The 12,632-nt window shown below is 26.5% G+C and overlaps 1 protein-coding gene across 5 annotated transcripts in view; it reads right to left on the reverse strand.

Annotated features, from left to right (window-relative positions):
• The window catches only part of LOC127291318 (protein PFC0760c), a 288,501-nt gene extending 277,967 nt beyond the window's left edge, over positions 1–10,534 (reverse strand). For 3 of the 5 annotated variants that reach the window (XM_051320386.1, XM_051320385.1, XM_051320383.1), the window contains exon 1: positions 10,385–10,520. The gene's annotated coding sequence lies outside the window, so the exon portion shown is untranslated. Of the gene's footprint in view, positions 1–10,384 lie in introns of all 5 variants that reach the window. The other 2 variants (XM_051320387.1, XM_051320388.1) reach the window with 2 other exon arrangements.
• Between the last annotated feature and the right edge of the window lie 2,098 nt (positions 10,535–12,632).

Consider the following 12,632-nt stretch of genomic DNA (forward strand, 5'->3'; position numbering starts at 1 on the left):
GAGATAGAGAATAATGTTTAATGGGAAAGTTGTAGCTGATATAATTTTGAAGAAAAAAGTCTCTGGGGTCATTATGCCAAGATGAAAACATTACAAGATAATTGAGTGAGAAATTCTGATTTTTGTGTAAAAAAATATAAATAATATGTATATAGAGTGGTTTTTTTCTAAATTGATATTTTTTTCACTTGTATCATATTTTCTGAGTCTATTATGATGAGAATGTGTCTATTTTATGGACTGATTTTTTTCACCCCATTAATAAAATTAAATTTTTCATAAAAAATGTCTTTTTTGGCGTTTTTTAGGTGTTTTTCGACAATGAAACCACTGTAACTTTTACAATTTTAATGTAATCAAAAAATTTTATTTAAAAAAAATGTTTTCTTTTTCCTGGACTGTAATGCTGTGTAGAGAAAAAAAATTTTTTTTTTAAAAAATTAAATTTCAAAATTTTGAAAATCCCGCAGTTTTTGCATTTTTTGATGAAAATGGCTGGCTAACGAACTTAACCTGTATTTTGATAATAACTTTGTGTATGCAAAATTGCAAAACGATTTGTTTCGATTTACAAAAGTAATTGTGTCAACAACATTTTGTGTCCACATAAGTACATACATACATACATACATACATACATACATACATACAGACACACAGACAGACACTTTCGCCGGACCATGTTTTTTCGACACAGGGCACCTCAAAACGTAAAGATTTCATGGAAATAGTAAAAGTCAATTTTCGACCAATTATAATACCTTCTCATGTGATGAGAATGTAAAAATAAATGCTTTTTTCATTAAAATCTTAAAAACGTAAAGAGATAGAGAATAATGTTTAATGGGAAAGTTGTAGCTGATAAAATTTTGAAGAAAAAAGTCTCTGGGGTCATTATGCCAAGATGAAAACATTACAAGATAATTGAGTGAGAAATTCTGATTTTTGTGTAAAAAAATATAAATAATATTTATATAGAGTGGTTTTTTTCTAAATTGATATTTTTTTCACTTGTATCATATTTTCTGAGTCTATTATGATGAGAATGTGTCTATTTTATGGACTGATTTTTTTCACCCCATTAATAAAATTAAATTTTTCATTAAAAATGTCTTTTTTGGCGTTTTTTAGGTGTTTTTCGACAATGAAACCACTGTAACTTTTACAATTTTAATTTAATCAAAAAATTTTATTTAAAAAAAATGTTTTCTTCTTCCTGGACTGTAATGCTGTGTAGAGAAAAAAAATTTTTTTTTAAAAAATTAAATTTCAAAATTTTGAAAATCCCGCAGTTTTTGCATTTTTTGATGAAAATGGCTGGGTAACGAACTTAACCTGTATTTTGATAATAACTTTGTGTATGCAAAATTGCAAAACGATTTGTTTCGATTTACAAAAGTTATTGTGTCAACAACATTTTGTGTCCACATAAGTACATACATACATACATACATACAGACACACAGACAGACACTTTCGCCGGACCATGTTTTTTTGACTCAGGGCACCTCAAAACGTAAAGATTTCATGGAGATAGTAAAAGTCAATTTTCGACCAATTATAATACCTTCTCATGTGATGAGAATGTAAAAATAAATGCTTTTTTCATTAAAATCTTAAAAACGTAAAGAGATAGAGAATAATGTTTAATGGGAAAGTTGTAGCTGATAAAATTTTGAAGAAAAAAGTCTCTGGGGTCATTATGCCAAGATGAAAACATTACAAGATAATTGAGTAAGAAATTCTGATTTTTGTGTAAAAAAATATAAATAATATGTATATAGAGTGGTTTTTTTCTAAATTGATATTTTTTTCACTTGTATCATATTTTCTGAGTCTATTATGATGAGAATGTGTCTATTTTATGGACTGATTTTTTTCACCCCATTAATAAAATTAAATTTTTCATTAAAAATGTCTTTTTTGGCGTTTTTTAGGTGTTTTTCGACAATGAAACCACTGTAACTTTTACAATTTTAATTTAATCAAAAAATTTTGTTTAAAAAAAATGTTTTCTTCTTCCTGGACTGTAATGCTGTGTAGAGAAAAAAAATTTTTTTTTTAAAAAATTAAATTTCAAAATTTTGAAAATCCCGCAGTTTTTGCATTTTTTGATGAAAATGGCTGGCTAACGAACTTAACCTGTATTTTGATAATAACTTTGTGTATGCAAAATTGCAAAACGATTTGTTTCGATTTACAAAAGTTATTGTGTCAACAACATTTTGTGTCCACATACGTACATACATACATACATACATACATACATACATACAGACACACAGACAGACACTTTCGCCGGACCATGTTTTTTCGACACAGGGCACCTCAAAACGTAAAGATTTCATGGAAATAGTAAAAGTCAATTTTCGACCAATTATAATACCTTCTCATGTGATGAGAATGTAAAAATAAATGCTTTTTTCATTAAAATCGTAAAAACGTAAAGAGATAGAGAATAATGTTTAATGGGAAAGTTGTAGCTAATAAAATTTTGAAGAAAAAAGTCTCTGGGGTCATTATGCCAAGATGAAAACATTACAAGATAATTGAGTGAGAAATTCTGATTTTTGTGTAAAAAAATATAAATAATATGTATATAGAGTGGTTTTTTTCTAAATTGATATTTTCTTCACTTGTATCTTATTTTCTGAGTCTATTATGATGAGAATGTGTCTATTTTATGGACTGATTTTTTTCACCCCATTAATAAAATTAAATTTTTCATAAAAAATGTCTTTTTTGGCGTTTTTTAGGTGTTTTTCGACAATGAAACCACTGTAACTTTTACAATTGTAATGTAATCAAAAAATTTTATTTAAAAAAAATGTTTTTTTTTCCTGGACTGTAATGCTGTGTAGAGAAAAAAAATTTTTTTTTTAAAAAATTAAATTTCAAAATTTTGAAAATCCCGCAGTTTTTGCATTTTTTGATGAAAATGGCTGGCTAACGAACTTAACCTGTATTTTGATAATAACTTTGTGTATGCAAAATTGCAAAACGATTTGTTTCGATTTACAAAAGTTATTGTGTCAACAACATTTTGTGTCCACATACGTACATACATACATACATACATACATACATACAGACACACAGACAGACACTTTCGCCGGACCATGTTTTTTCGACACAGGGCACCTCAAAACGTAAAGATTTCATGGAAATAGTAAAAGTCAATTTTCGACCAATTATAATACCTTCTCATGTGATGAGAATGTAAAAATAAATGCTTTTTTCATTAAAATCTTAAAAACGTAAAGAGATAGAGAATAATGTTTAATGAGAAAGTTGTAGCTGATAAAATTTTGAAGAAAAAAGTCTCTGGGGTCATTATGCCAAGATGAAAACATTACAAGATAATTGAGTGAGAAATTCTGATTTTTGTGTAAAAAAATATAAATAATATGTATATAGAGTGGTTTTTTTCTAAATTGATATTTTTTTCACTTGTATCTTATTTTCTGAGTCTATTATGATGAGAATATGTCTATTTTATGAACTGATTTTTTTCACCCCATTAATAAAATTAAATTTTTCATAAAAAATGTCTTTTTTGGCGTTTTTTAGGTGTTTTTCGACAATGAAACCACTGTAACTTTTACAATTTTAATGTAATCAAAAAATTTTATTTAAAAAAAATATTTCTTTTTCCTGGACTGTAATGCTGTGTAGAGAAACAAAATTTTTTTTTTAAAAAATTAAATTTCAAAATTTTGAAAATCCCGCAGTTTTTGCATTTTTTGATGAAAATGGCTGGCTAACGAACTTAACCTGTATTTTGATAATAACTTTGTGTATGCAAAATTGCAAAACGATTTGTTTCGATTTACAAAAGTAATTGTGTCAACAACATTTTGTGTCTACATACGTACATACATACATACATACATACATACAGACACACAGACAGACACTTTCGCCGGACCATGTTTTTTTGACTCAGGGCACCTCAAAACGTAAAGATTTCATGGAAATAGTAAAAGTCAATTTTCGACCAATTATAATACCTTCTCATGTGATGAGAATGTAAAAATAAATGCTTTTTTCATTAAAATCTTAAAAACGTAAAGAGATAGAGAATAATGTTTAATGGGAAAGTTGTAGCTGATAAAATTTTGAAGAAAAAAGTCTCTGGGGTCATTATGCCAAGATGAAAACATTACAAGATAATTGAGTGAGAAATTCTGATTTTTGTGTAAAAAAATATAAATAATATGTATATAGAGTGGTTTTTTTCTAAATTGATATTTTTTTCACTTGTATCTTATTTTCTGAGTCTATTATGATGAGAATGTGTCTATTTTATGGACTGATTTTTTTCACCCCATTAATAAAATTAAATTTTTCATAAAAAATGTCTTTTTTGGCGTTTTTTAGGTGTTTTTTGACAATGAAACCACTGTAACTTTTACAATTGTAATGTAATCAAAAAATTTTATTTAAAAAAAATGTTTTTTTTCCTGGACTGTAATGCTGTGTAGAGAAAAAAAATTTTTTTTTTAAAAAATTAAGTTTCAAAATTTTGAAAATCCCGCAGTTTTTGCATTTTTTGATGAAAATGGCTGGCTAACGAACTTAACCTGTATTTTGATAATAACTTTGTGTATGCAAAATTGCAAAACGATTTGTTTCGATTTACAAAAGTTATTGTGTCAACAACATTTTGTGTCCACATACGTACATACATACATACATACATACATACATACATACATACATACATACATACAGACACACAGACAGACACTTTCGCCGGACCATGTTTTTTCGACACAGGGCACCTCAAAACGTATAGATTTCATGGAAATAGTAAAAGTCAATTTTCGACCAATTATAATACCTTCTCATGTGATGAGAATGTAAAAATAAATGCTTTTTTCATTAAAATCTTAAAAACGTAAAGAGATAGAGAATAATGTTTAATGGGAAAGTTGTAGCTGATAAAATTTTGAAGAAAAAAGTCTCTGGGGTCATTATGCCAAGATGAAAACATTACAAGATAATTGAGTAAGAAATTCTGATTTTTGTGTAAAAAAATATAAATAATATGTATATAGAGTGGTTTTTTTCTAAATTGATATTTTTTTCACTTGTATCATATTTTCTGAGTCTATTATGATGAGAATGTGTCTATTTTATGGACTGATTTTTTTCACCCCATTAATAAAATTAAATTTTTCATTAAAAATGTCTTTTTTGGCGTTTTTTAGGTGTTTTTCGACAATGAAACCACTGTAACTTTTACAATTTTAATTTAATCAAAAAATTTTATTTAAAAAAAATGTTTTCTTCTTCCTGGACTGTAATGCTGTGTAGAGAAAAAAAATTTTTTTTTTAAAAAATTAAATTTCAAAATTTTGAAAATCCCGCAGTTTTTGCATTTTTTGATGAAAATGGCTGGCTAACGAACTTAACCTGTATTTTGATAATAACTTTGTGTATGCAAAATTGCAAAACGATTTGTTTCGATTTACAAAAGTAATTGTGTCAACAACATTTTGTGTCCACATACGTTTATACATACATACATATATACATACATACATACATACAGACACACAGACAGACACTTTCGCCGGACCATGTTTTTTCGACACAGGGCACCTCAAAACGTAAAGATTTCATGGAAATAGTAAAAGTCAATTTTCGACCAATTATAATACCTTCTCATGTGATGAGAATGTAAAAATAAATGCTTTTTTCATTAAAATCTTAAAAACGTAAAGAGATAGAGAATAATGTTTAATGGGAAAGTTGTAGCTGATAAAATTTTGAAGAAAAAAGTCTCTGGGTTCATTATGCCAAGATGAAAACATTACAAGATAATTGAGTGAGAAATTCTGATTTTTGTGTAAAAAAATATAAATAATATGTATATAGAGTGGTTTTTTTCTAAATTGATATTTTTTTCACTTGTATCATATTTTCTGAGTCTATTATGATGAGAATGTGTCTATTTTATGGACTGATTTTTTTCACCCCATTAATAAAATTAAATTTTTCATTAAAAATGTCTTTTTTGGCGTTTTTTAGGTGTTTTTCGACAATGAAACCACTGTAACTTTTACAATTTTAATTTAATCAAAAAATTTTATTTAAAAAAAATGTTTTCTTCTTCCTGGACTGTAATGCTGTGTAGAGAAAAAAAATTTTTTTTTTAAAAAATTAAATTTCAAAATTTTGAAAATCCCTCAGTTTTTGCATTTTTTGATGAAAATGGCTGGCTAACGAACTTAACCTGTATTTTGATAATAACTTTGTGTATGCAAAATTGCAAAACGATTTGTTTCGATTTACAAAAGTTATTGTGTCAACAACATTTTGTGTCCACATACGTACATACATACATACATACATACATACATACAGACACACAGACAGACACTTTCGCCGGACCATGTTTTTTCGACATAGGGCACCTCAAAACGTAAAGATTTCATGGAAATAGTAAAAGTCAATTTTCGACCAATTATAATACCTTCTCATGTGATGAGAATGTAAAAATAAATGCTTTTTTCATTAAAATCTTAAAAACGTAAAGAGATAGAGAATAATGTTTAATGAGAAAGTTGTAGCTGATAAAATTTTGAAGAAAAAAGTCTCTGGGGTCATTATGCCAAGATGAAAACATTACAAGATAATTGAGTGAGAAATTCTGATTTTTGTGTAAAAAAATATAAATAATATGTATATAGAGTGGTTTTTTTCTAAATTGATATTTTTTTCACTTGTATCATATTTTCTGAGTCTATTATGATGAGAATGTGTCTATTTTATGGACTGATTTTTTTCACCCCATTAATAAAATTAAATTTTTCATTAAAAATGTCTTTTTTGGCGTTTTTTAGGTGTTTTTCGACAATGAAACCACTGTAACTTTTACAATTTTAATTTATTCAAAAAATTTTATTTAAAAAAAATGTTTTCTTTTTCCTGGACTGTAATGCTGTGTAGAGAAAAAAAATTTTTTTTTTAAAAAATTAAATTTCAAAATTTTGAAAATCCCGCAGTTTTTGCATTTTTTGATGAAAATGGCTGGCTAACGAACTTAACCTGTATTTTGATAATAACTTTGTGTATGCAAAATTGCAAAACGATTTGTTTCGATTTACAAAAGTTATTGTGTCAACAACATTTTGTGTCCACATACGTACATACATACATACATACATACATACATACATACATACATACATACATACATACATACATACAGACACACAGACAGACACTTTCGCCGGACCATGTTTTTTCGACACAGGGTACCTCAAAACGTAAAGATTTCATGGAAATAGTAAAAGTCAATTTTCGACCAATTATAATACCTTCTCATGTGATGAGAATGTAAAAATAAATGCTTTTTTCATTAAAATCTTAAAAACGTAAAGAGATAGAGAATAATGTTTAATGGGAAAGTTGTAGCTGATAAAATTTTGAAGAAAAAAGTCTCTGGGGTCATTATGCCAAGATGAATACATTACAAGATAATTGAGTGAGAAATTCTGATTTTTGTGTAAAAAAATATAAATAATATGTATATAGAGTGGTTTTTTTCTAAATTGATATTTTTTTCACTTGTATCATATTTTCTGAGTCTATTATGATGAGAATGTGTCTATTTTATGGACTGATTTTTTTCACCCCATTAATAAAATTAAATTTTTCATTAAAAATGTCTTTTTTGGCGTTTTTTATGTGTTTTTCGACAATGAAACCACTGTAACTTTTACAATTTTAATTTAATCAAAAAATTTTATTTAAAAAAAATGTTTTCTTCTTCCTGGACTGTAATGCTGTGTAGAGAAAAAAAATTTTTTTTTTAAAAAATTAAATTTCAAAATTTTGAAAATCCCGCAGTTTTTGCATTTTTTGATGAAAATGGCTGGCTAACGAACTTAACCTGTATTTTGATAATAACTTTGTGTATGCAAAATTGCAAAACGATTTGTTTCGATTTACAACAGTTATTGTGTCAACAACATTTTGTGTCTACATACGTACATACATACATACATACATACATACAGACACACAGGCAGACACTTTCGCCGGACCATGTTTTTTTGACTCAGGGCACCTCAAAACGTAAAGATTTCATGGAAATAGTAAAAGTCAATTTTCGACCAATTATAATACCTTCTCATGTGATGAGAATGTAAAAATTCTTGGAAAAAATTTAAGTTAAAATTAATTAATTTCATAATATAAATTACATTTTTATCCCTCAGGCACAAACATAGCGCTCTTAGAAACGTGATGTCCTGGTGTAAAGTCAATCATTTATTCAAACCATCTAAGCCATTTTCAAACGGTAGAACAAACTCCAAAATTTAAAATTTATATACCATTTTTGTGTTGTACAGGGTGTCGATTATGTAATTTGATTTGATTCTGACGTTAAAGTCAATTTTAATTCGAGACAATCTTTTGTTCATTTAATTTTGACGTCAAATTCAAATTTATTTCGACGTCGAAATCAATTTAAAAAATGAATTTGAATTTGACGTCAAAATTAAATGAATAAATGAATGTCTCAAATTAAAATTGACTTTCACGTCAAAATCAAATCAAAAAATGAATTTCTCGAATTTTTGACTTTGACGTCAAAATAAATTTGAATTTGATGTCAGAATCAAATCAAATTACATAATCCACACCCAGATGGAAAAATTTTGTAATTTGTTTTCATGAAGTCCTTGAGTGTCAATGACGCCTACAGGCGTCATTTATAAAATTGACCAGGAGTGTCGCGTGACGACTTGTGAAAAATCATATTTCTGCTTTATAGAATCCCTTGAAATTAGTTAGTCGGGGTTTTCGGGGTCACTGATTACAAATCCGGTGATAGATTTTCAAAATTGAAAATAGCAGATGAGTTTTTGAAAATCTTATGCAATTCGATTTAAACTTATTACTGGGGGTTTACGGGGGTCGCTTATTATGAACCCGATGTCAGTTTTTAAAAATTAAAATTGGCGTATTTAATATAACGAACGACTTTTTCCAAAATTGATTGAATTCGCTTGAAACTTGTTACTTAGGTTAAATTCGTAATCAGCGACCCCGTAAACTTGCAAGTAACGATTTTCTAACGAATCCGACCATTTTTTTTAATTGTCCGCCACCTTGAATCCGCCATTTTGAATTTTAAAAAACTTACATCGGATTTGTTATTAGTGATCCTAAAAACCTCCATGTAACAAATTTCAAGTAAATCCGATCATTTTTTGAAAAATTGTCTGACATTTTGAATTTTTAAAGTTTTCAAAGACAGACATCGGATTCCTGATCAGTGACCCCGTAAACCCCCGAGTAACAAATTTTAAGCAAATATGACCTATTTTATGAATCTTTAATTCTGTGGTTAGTTTTTTCATTTTTTAGCGTGACACTAAAGAGGTTAACACAATTAATCATTAAAACTATTTAAATTGGCAAAATTATTATTAATTGATATCTTTAATATTTATAAGAGTATACGATAATACTCTTTATAATAATTAACTTTTAGAAATTTTCGATGACTTTACAAAATAATATAACTATCTGTTTAATGTGTTAATTATAAAAAGAGACATTTTTTCAAAAATTTTCGTAGTTTCCCCTGGTCGATCGTGTTTAGGCGCTCCCAGTGCGGTTGAGAGATATGATGGTCGGGGGTTCGACTCTCAGAGTTCACCCGTCTAAAGAATTCCAAAAATCAGTTATAAATACCTTTCTTTATTTGATTAATAGGTATAATTGACGTCAAATAGAAATAAAATATAACGCACTCTAATCTTATTATAATAATTTAAGGTAAATTTATATTTTTTGTAACAGATCTATATGTGTTATATATGATGTTACTTGCTTTAAAAAATTTGTAATACCTTATGCAATTGTTTGCTGGGGTATGGTTGTCGAACTTTTAAAAATCGATCAAATTCTCTTGGAACTTGTTAGTCAAGGGTTTTTGGGATTGATGAATAAAAATTTAAAGTTAATTTTCAAAAATTTTCATTTTGTAATTTTCAAAAATTTGTTTAAGAGTTTTATTAAAACATTACACCACTTTATTTTTTACTATTTTACTCTATTAAGTGTAACTTTATAAAAGTTTGATATGATTTTCGAGTGCGTCACGGTACAATTTATTTATTTCAATTAAATCACTATTTCACAAATTCACTAATGAAATATCTCTCCATTACTCCAAAAAATTTTCTTTCCTGTTTTATGTCGATTAATTGAGATATTTTTCTTTAAACCTAATATTAACAGAAGTTTAATCCCATTCCGTTATTTTTTCCGTTAAAGTTATAGTTGCCTTAATAATAATAAATATTTATCTAGATACAAATTTTCGTTATATTAACATTAATAACCATTTTTTTCTTACCAATGTACTAAGGTAATGAAAACTGTGAGAGTGATTTTTCTGTTTATAATTTTTTAAAATGTAACTTATAATTTTGTACCTGATACATATAATGTATGCTACTATCTATCGCCTTAATGTTACCAAGGTCAATGTCCAACTGGATGTTCCGTCATCTCTACTCTACAGGCATGCTTTTTAAAAGTCGGTCAACTTACCACTATACCTGTTACATCAGTTCGGATAAAACCAGTTATTCCTCAAATATTTTATTGAACAAAATATTTTATGAATGCGCATTTTTATTAAAAGTATTTCAGCTTTTCTAAACGTTTATTATAAATTGTTTGTATAATGAAATGAATTATAATAATGAAATTTTAAATCATTAAATAAATTATCTGAAGCTTATTAAAGTAATGTTTAAGTCCACAAAATATTTGTAATGATAAAACTGAAAATTAATAACCAATATTGGTTAAGTTACAAAAGAAGTGTGGACTTGTGGATTTTAATTTTCAAATACTGCCTTTGGGAGGATTTTTCATGTACTTTTTAATGCCATAAAAAGTATTTTAGATAAAAAATTTTTAAACATTTTTTTTAAAGTTAACTATTATACTTAAATTTTAACGGTTTTGGGTAATTTTTTCTCTATTTTTATTAGAAAAATTAGATCTTTTCCAACAGAAATATAAAAAAGCGAAGCTGGAAAACAATAAGTTTGCAAAAAAATTAAAAAGAAACAACTATTTCATAACTCTTTTTTATATTTTCTTGAAACCCCATTGCTCTCCTGTAATTGTTTTAACAAATTATAACTGCAAATATAGTTGAATATTGTTATAAGCAGACCGCATCAAGTACGTATACCAGAATAACCGAAAACTTTAAACGCGTTTTTCTTTAAACCATGTTTTTCAAATTAGCAGGATTTTTTTTTATTTATTTTTTTGATTTTTAAAAATGTATATTTTCACCACAAAAAATATTGAGTGTCCATTTTTGTTATTTTCGAGATATTAATTAATTAATTAATGTTAATAAAAAATAAAATATTTTGCAAATAAATAAAGTTATTGCAATCGAGGAGTCGAAATTCGGCGCTGACTTTAAAGCAAGATATTTCAAGTTAGAAAAAAGTTATAGACTTCTAACTTAGATGGTTAGAAGATGATAAAATTCTGCTTCTGAATGTATGTCAAGAAAATTTTTTATTTTTTTTTTGTATTTATAACACCGAAAAGATTTCAAGCAAAAATTATGCAATTTTCGTACTGTCGTACTAATGTTTTTGACTTCCGGCATAATCTAGAATAATGTATAGAAAAATTTTACAATTTTACAACATAATCTTTAAGATCTCAGCTTTAATTTGCATTTTTGAAACTTAAAAAATGTTTTGTGGTTCCTGAAATATGTTAAAAAAGGTCCGAGCATGTTTTTCTACAAATCAGCCGTCGATTATCACTTTTTTCCGCCTCGCTGCTAGGTTGTAGAAAAACATGCTCGAACATTTTTTATCATATTTCAGGAACTACAAAACATTTTTTAAGTTTTCAAAAAATCAAATTAAAGCTAAGAACTTAAAGATTGTGTTAAAATTTTTTCATCTACTTGAATAATATTTACAATTTTTAGTTACTTAATTAATTATTAATGTTATTAAAAAATGATATATTTTATAAACAAATAAAGTAATTCTGACGTTACTAAATGAAAGCTGAGGTAATTCCGCATACAAAGAGCCCTATATGAACTATTTTGGATTAGAGGATTTTTTATAAACAATTGCAATGTTAGCCAATTGTTTATTAACAATCAACTAATCCAAAATACTTCATACAGTAACGTCAGAATTACGATAACTTTATTTGTTGATAAAATATATCATTTTTCATTAACATTAATTAATTAATTAATACCTCGAAAATAACAAAAAAAGACATCTCAATTTTTTTTTAATGAAAATACACATTTTTAAGAGACAGTCCAACTTTTACACAAAAAAAATTTTTAAAAAAATAAAAAATTTTTTTGCCCTCTATATAAAATTTTTTTTCTTATTAATAAAATTTAAAAAAAAAAAAAAAAAAAAAAAAAAAAAAAATTTCTCTATATACAAATTTTTTTTTTTTTTTTTAAATTTTTTTTTTTTTTTATTAAAAAAATTTTTTCTTTTAAAAATTTTTTTTCTAATTTTTTCTTTTAATTTTGTTTACATCCATTGTATATATTGAAATCTCTATATATTTGATGTGCACTTGTG

Source organism: Leptopilina boulardi, unplaced genomic scaffold, assembly GCF_019393585.1.
Source record: "Leptopilina boulardi isolate dan_hultmark-lab unplaced genomic scaffold, ZJU_Lbou_2.1 LbouV2_131, whole genome shotgun sequence".
NCBI lineage: Eukaryota > Metazoa > Arthropoda > Insecta > Hymenoptera > Figitidae > Leptopilina > Leptopilina boulardi.